Genomic DNA, 7,968 nt, shown 5'->3' with positions numbered 1-7,968 from the left:
GACTTCCTGTGCTCCTAAGCTCCTGCACACTCAAACACAGGGATCAAATACAACGCAGGACCTAACCAACTTGGTTGATCACATCAAAACTACCATGGGGTTCAACAATCTCCCCCTTTTTGATGTGCATCAACCCAAGTTCAAGTTAGGGTTAAAATAGACATAAAAAGTAATTTTAAAGAAAAATTACTAAACTAACTAGTTAAACATAATTTTTGCAATTAGTAAAATTGCAACACTTTTTATAAAAATAATAACAGAAATTTTAAATTTTTTCTAACTCCCCCTAAACTTGTACTTTTCTCTCCCCCTTTGATCACAGCAAAAATGGGATTAAGAAAATCTGAAACAAATAACTTAAGTTAAGTGAAATGTATAGAATTTTAAAAAAAAATTCTAAGTTAAAAATGAATTCTAAGTTATTCAAAAAAAAAATAATCTTCTAAGTCAAAATTAAGTCAAAACGAATTTTCCCAAATTTTTTTTTTTTTCACAATCTGACTTTTTAGAATTTAAAAAGATTTAAAAACTTTTAAAGCATTATTTGATTCTAGTTTAATGCTTTTTAAAAAAAAGTTAATTAAACATTTTCTTCCAATATTTTAGCTTCCAGGTCGTGGCGAGGCACTAGGCCTTCTTGGTTATTGGAGTAACAACCACTTCCTTAGACAAAGCTTCCATAAAGAATTTCAATGTTTAATTCTCTCACTTTAAGCTTTTAATTTTTGAAAAATTAATTAAGCACAGATTTTGGAACCCAATAGAGGTTCTTTCCTACAGGATTATTCAAAAATCTAGGGGGTACATAGTTTCTTGGTATTTTTCTAAGTTGACCTTGATGCTTCCTTATATACCAATTTAATTTACCATAAGTTCTAATTTTTGACTTTGGAAATTTCTTTAAGCATGCATCATTTTTAAATTTTTCAATTTCTAATTTTAAATTTTCATTTTCTGATTTTAGATGATCATACATTTCTAACGGGCATGCTCTTGCTAAGTTCAACTTTAGTTCAGCATTCTCTTTTTCTAATTGATCTAACTCTTTAGAAAGAGACTTGATAAATTTGAAAGATTGAGTTGGGGTTAGATTGCGTACCTTACTTACCTGGTCTGGTGACGCTCCCCCTTTTCTTCTGACGTTCCTCCCCCTTCGTCGATGCTCATCTCTGAGCTGGACGTTTCTTCTTGCTGATGGTTGGCCATCAGTGCTAGTCCCGAGAATTCTTCGACTTCCGATTCGGAGGTTGACGAATCTGACCAAGTAGCCTTCAGATTCTTGTGCTTGGAGGGTTCTGGTTTCTTGTATTTTGGCTTTGCCCTTTCTTTCTCCTTTCTCTTTAGTTTTGGGCAGTCATCTATGATGTGTCCCTCTTCGTTGCAGTTGTAGCAGCGAACCATCCTCTTCTTTCGATGATGCCTCTGCGATTTAAATTTATTAGTACTAAAAAACTTATTGAAGCGTCTTACCAGTAGTGCCATTTCGGATTCGTCGACTGAGGCTTCGGAGTCAGAACTGTTCATCTTTTCCTTTAAGGCAATGTTCTGACTTGTCTTCTCTGCTCCGATGGGTTCTGAAACTCGAGATTCGTGAAGTTCAAAAGTGGAAAATAATTGTTCTAAAGTACTTACCTCGAGGTCCTTAGAGATGTAATACGCATCTACTAAGGAAGCCCACTCTGGAGTTCTAGGGAAGGCGTTGAGCGCGTACCGGATAGAGTCCCGGTTAGTTACCTCTTCTCCAAGGTTCGTTAGTTGCGTTATTAGCTCCTTTATTCTTGCTTGGAGTTGCGCTACCTTCTCGCCTGGGTTCATCTGGAGGTTCGTTAACTGGTTCCGGAGGAAGTCGCGCTTCGCTAGCTTCGCTTCGGAAGTACCTTCGTGTAGCTCCAGGAATCTGAGTCGTAGCTTCCGATCCGATTTACTTCTTGCGGCGGCAGCACACTGAGCAGGTGGAACTCTGCCTTTTCGTTGGCGACGAAATCGGCTTGCTCCTTCTTGCTCCATGTGTTTTCTTCTTTGTCTTTCGGCGCTGCAAAACCATATTTCATTGTAATAAGAATATCAAAATCGGTTTTAAAAAATACCTCCAATTTTCGCTTCCATGTAGCGAAATCTCCGTCGAACTTCGCTCCGGCCATCGTCTTGATCGTAGTGCTTCAGTTGGCGGTTAGTCCTTCTGAGGCGATCAGGCTCTGATACCACTTGTTGGTTCAGCGGAGACCGACACGAGGGGGGTGAATTGCTGAAAACAAAAACAAACTATACCCTCCTCGGATTTCAACTCAGAATTTAAATCAGCAATAAAATAACAAGTAAATTAACGAGACAGAAAAAGAAACAGAAACAGAATTTAACCTGGTTACAACCAAGGAGGTTGTTAATCCAGGGCAATGAAAAAGCTCTACTATCAGAATCTCCTTTCCTGTAGGCGGAGAAGCCTTTTTACACTTAGAACGCTCACTTAGCTGCTAGGAATTGATTACAGATTGATTGCTTGAGTTGTTCTTCAATTCTTAGCTCCAGGGGCCTTTAAATAGCCTCTGGAAATTCTATCCCGAGGGTCCAAGGCGCCTCCAACAAGGTTTAAGGCGCCTCCACAGCTCGGTCAGCGGATAGAACTCTATCCGAACGAAAACGGTCATTTTGACCTGTTGAAGGCGCCTTCATCAAGCCTGAAGCCTCCAAGCCTGATGGAGGCGCCTCCAAGCTGGCAGCTCAACATTCCAGCTTGTGTCTTTGCTCCACTTTGACTTCCGACGCTCCGGTCTTTTGGGTGATTGCGGCCAACCGGAATAGGGCTCACCCGAACCCAATTCCCGGCCTTCTCCCGTCCCGACTTAACGTCCCTCGAACGCCGCGCATGCTTTTCACGCCCACCGGAGTACTCTTCCGTAGCTCTCTCGTCCTTCGGACGCACCGAGCCCGTCGGCTCCCTTCCCGTACTGTCCTTCTCGCTAGCTGCGTCTTCCGCTCGACTTTATGTGCTCCTAAGCTCCTGCACACTCAGACACAGGGATCAAATACAACGCAGGACCTAACCAACTTGGTTGATCACATCAAAACTACCATGGGGTTCAACATTATGTACTTTAATTTCGTCAAACGTCACCCGTAACTGGTTGGACTATAAAGGTGATTACTGGGTATGTAACAAATTATGTGGAGGGATGTGAGTGATGTAGATGAGATATATCCCTCCTATATGACGGGAGAGACATCAGTATTCTTGATAGAGTGAGACCACGAAGTGCATGGCCATGCCCAAATGAGTCAATATGAGATATTGAGTTCATTTGATTTAGTGAGTCTACTTAGAGTTCAGGATTTAGATTGATTAGAGGATGACACGGTCTATGCCTCACATTGATCAATCTAGATGTTTAGGATAGAAGGACACTTGTCATATTTTGTGAGGAGTCACAATTAGTAGTCACAAGGTGATGTTGGATCTCAACATTCTTGTAACTTGGGTAGTAATGATGTGTTGCTAGATACCGCTCATTACTTATGCTCCTAAATGGGTTTAGGGCATTGCCAATGTTACAAGAAACTATAGGGTCACACACTAAGGACAATTAGATGGAGATTAGGTTCATATGATGAACCAAGAGAATTAGATTCATTTGATGAATCAAATTGGATTAAGAGTAATCCTAATTGGGCTAATTGAGTTAGACTTAAGTTGATTCATGTATTCAATGAGTCTAATTTAGATTATGACTCATTGAATCAATTTAATTAAATGAATTAGATTCATTATATTAAATTGGCTTGAATCAAATGGTTGGATTAGATCAACCATGAGAGAGATTAAGTCAAGTTTGACTTGACTTGAGAGGAAGAGGAAAAGTCAAGTTTGACTTGACTTTTTGCCACATCATTATTAGTGAGTTGGCAAGATGTGGACCAATGATGATGCTCCACATCATCATGGTTACTTAAGTGAGATGCCACCTCATGGAGGTTACAATTCTTCACTTTAATGGCTCCACATTAATTGCACTTAATGTGGAAATGGGGGTTACACCTTTTTGAAAGTGGTCGGCCACTATTGTGTGGGAATGGAATGAATTTTCATTCAAGGCACATTCACTTCATCCTCTTCCTCATGCTCTCCCTCTCCCTCTCCTCCTCTACCATTGCTGAGACCCTTTGGAGTGCTAGCAGACTCTAAGGCTCTCTCTCCATTGAGTTATTTGTGTGGATACATATAGAGAGTTATCTACGTTGACAACTTCGAGATCCGGCACCATTTAGACGAGCGGGAACGCGAAGGGCTTCGCTTCAAAAGGTATAACCTTTTTCCCTTGTAGATCTAAGTGTAGATCTAGGTAAACTCGTACTCATAGTTTGTCGAAAAATTTTATTCTTCGCACGGATCCGTTGGCTAGGGAGATTCGGGGTTTTCACGACGCGAAAAGCGGTTTTCGCGGCCCGAAAATCCCAACAGTGGTATCAGAACCACGTGCGAAAGCGTGTACGAGTTTATTTTGGTTTTTATGAAAAATAAAAATTCTATGAATTTCTGTAATTTCATGTTTTTTAAAGTTTTAAAGGGTATTTTTCTCGTAGAAGTGAAGCACAAGTGTTTAGACACTTGTAGGCTTCGACTACCGAGAAGATTTTTCCGTTACGACAATGTTTCGACCCAAAACTTTTTGGGACAGCGGGCTAAGGCGCTGTAGGATCGCTTAGGAGCAACTCATTATGGTTAGATCGCAGGTAGGGGTACTGCCCCTAACCCCGCAAGGGGATTTGCTCCGCGATTGCGCCCGAAATCGCTAATCGGGACCGCTGGGAAAAATTTACTCATAAAAATTGTAAAAATTATGAAAAATTACAGAAAATTATGAAAAAAATATATAATTTAGAATTATATATTATTTTTTTGATAGTAATGGCCCAAAAAGACCCAATATGATTGGATTTGTGTTGTAATTTATAATATGGCCTGCTTGCCGTCATGTGTTTGTGTGTGCTATATTTGATACGCGACCTGCGTGTCGTGCCTCCCTATTTATATTCTGGTTGTAAATTAGATTTAGACTCGAATGTAACTCGAGTTTCAAAATGTAATGTAAATTTTGAAGCGGTGGAAGGTCCACTCAAGACGGAGTTACGAGGAAGGCGCGAGCAACACAAGGTGGTCAAAAGGAAGGCGCTTGAGAAGCTGTTGACCTTAGGTTGACCATTCGATCTTCTCATTGGCTTGAGAAGATCGTAGTAGGGCCATGACATAATCACAAAATTATTTATTTAATTGCTTTTGTGTGTATGTGATGCATGCTAGTTAATTAAGTAATTAATTAGTGCCTAACGATTAGATTAGATCTAAGTCGTGCACATGATGCACCCTTCGATTAGATTAGATCTATCGAGTATATGATACGCATCATCGTTTATATTAGATCTAAATCACGACAACTCGTAATGCCTACCATGCCGTGATACCTACCACTACCTCGATCGCATGTTGTTGTTGAATCTGCCAAAGCAGAGCAACACATACTATCTTGGTAGGGTACGGAGGGACAATCTTGGTCCCGCCGATCAAGGCATGGGTGAGTATAACTCAATTAGATTGAGTAACTAGTTAACTCAATTGGATCAAGTTTAACTATAGACATTATCCAATGGTTGGTAGATAGGTCAAAATCACGTTTATATTAACTCTTAGGCGTATTAGCCAAAGCTAACTCGAGTTTTAATATTAATGCAGATTTTGATCCTATAAACAAGAGTTGCATAGAGATATAATTGGTAATTAGTTACCTACCGATCATACTAAGTCTTGGGCGTATTAGCCAAAGCTAACTCAAGGGTTAATGATATGGATCTTGTCCCACATGAATTATAGAATTCAGTGGGAGCATCATTTAGTTAAAGGCCTAATTAAATGATTTAAAGAATATGATATTTATTTTCTGCATTTATTTCTGTTGTAGAATTTCCATGACGTTAAACACGAACAACTTCTCTCTCCATTCTGTCCTTAACAAGGACAAGCTCAACGAAGCAAATTTCCTAGACTGGTACAAGAACCTGAGAATAGTTCTCACCCAAGAACGTAAACTGTACGTTCTAGAACATCCCATTCCGGAGGCACCTCCTACCACTGCCACGCGAGCTGACAAAGATGCTTATAAGAAATATCAAGATGACGCATTAGATGTGTCCTGTCTTATGCTCGCGACCATGAACTCTGAGCTTCAGAAGCAACATAAGTTGATGAGTGCTTATGATATGGTTGAACATCTTTGTCACCTATATCATGGAAAAGCAAGGCATTGGAAGAGGAACTCCAAAGAATACATGGAAGATCTTAAGAAGAAGAGAAATAAGATTTCTACTTCAGGTATACATGTTATAGAAGTCAACCTCTCTATTTCTTCATCGTGGATATTAGATACTGGATGTGCTTTGTATATTTGTACTAATGTACAAGCGCTGAGAAATAGCAGGGCATTGACGAAGGGTGAGATAGACCTACGAGTAGGCAATGGAGCACGGGTTGCTGCTGTTGCTATAGGAACTTATCATCTATCTCTACCCTCTGGCCTTGTACTAGAATTAGATGATTATTGTTATGTGCCTGCATTAACTAAGAACATTATATCAGTTTCTTGTTTGGACAAGAAAGGTTTCTCGTTTACAATAAAGAACAAATGTTGTTCCGTCTATTTAAACGATATGTTCTATTGTAGTGCACCTCTGATAAACGGACTCTATATTCAAGATCTTGAAAGCCTTATTTATAACATAAATACCAAGAGGTTCAAGTCAAATGACCTGAACCAAACCTATCTCTGACAGTGTCGCTTAGGTCATATAAATGACAAGCGCTTACCCCAGCTCCATAAGGATGGTTTGCTGGACTCATTTGATTTTGAATCTTATGAGACGTGCGAGTCATGCCTACTAGGCAAGATGACCAAGACACCCTTTAGTGGGCACAACGAAAGAGCGACTGATTTGTTAGGACTTATACATAGTGATGTATGTGGCCCTTTCAATGTCACGGCTAGAGGCGGTTATAGGTACTTCATCACATTTACTGATGACTTCAGTAGATATGGTTATGTGTACTTGATGACACATAAGTCTGAATCCTTTGAAAAGTTTAAAGAATTCAAGAATGAAGTACAGAACCAGCTTGGCAAGAGTATTAAGATACTTCGATCAGATCGAGGTGGAGAATACCTTAGCCATGAGTTTCGTGACTATCTAGCTGAGTGTGGGATTCTCTCCCAACTCACTCCTCCTGGAACACCACAGTGGAATGGTGTATCCGAAAGGAGGAATCGTACCCTATTAGATATGGTACGATCTATGATGAGTCACACAGATCTTCCGACATTCCTTTGGGGTTATGCTCTAGACACGGCCACTTTTATACTCAACCGAGTTCCATCCAAGGCCGTGATAAAGACACCATATAGGATATGGACTGGGAGAGATGCCCAAGTGTCTTTCATGAGGATTTGGGGATGTGAGGCCTACGTTAGACGTCAAGTCTCAGATAAATTAGGACCCAAATCCGACAAGTGCTACTTTATAGGATATCCCAAGGAAACTAAGGGATATTACTTCTACATTCCCAGTCAGCACAAGATAGTTGTGGCAAAGACTGGAGTCTTTCTAGAAAGGGACTTTGTTTCTAGAAAGACTAGTGGGAGTACATTCGATCTTGAAGAAGTTCAAGATGCGGATCCTAGCACTGAAGCCTCGATGGAAGTTGAACTGGAACCAAAAAGTGTTGTGGATGATGTTCCACAAAGAGTTGAGGAACAACAACCAGTTCAAGTAGACATACCTCTTCGCAGGTCTGATAGGGTACGTCGTCAGCCTGAGAGATACTCATTTCTCTTGTTTGACCATGATGACGTTGTGCTCATAGAGGATGAGCCTACCACCTATCAGGAAGCTGTGATGAGATCAGATTCTGAGAAATGGCAAGAAGCCATG

Source organism: Zingiber officinale, chromosome 10A (genome assembly GCF_018446385.1).
Source record: "Zingiber officinale cultivar Zhangliang chromosome 10A, Zo_v1.1, whole genome shotgun sequence".
Classification (NCBI taxonomy): Eukaryota; Viridiplantae; Streptophyta; class Magnoliopsida; order Zingiberales; family Zingiberaceae; genus Zingiber; species Zingiber officinale.
Note: the sequence above shows the minus strand (reverse complement) of the source record.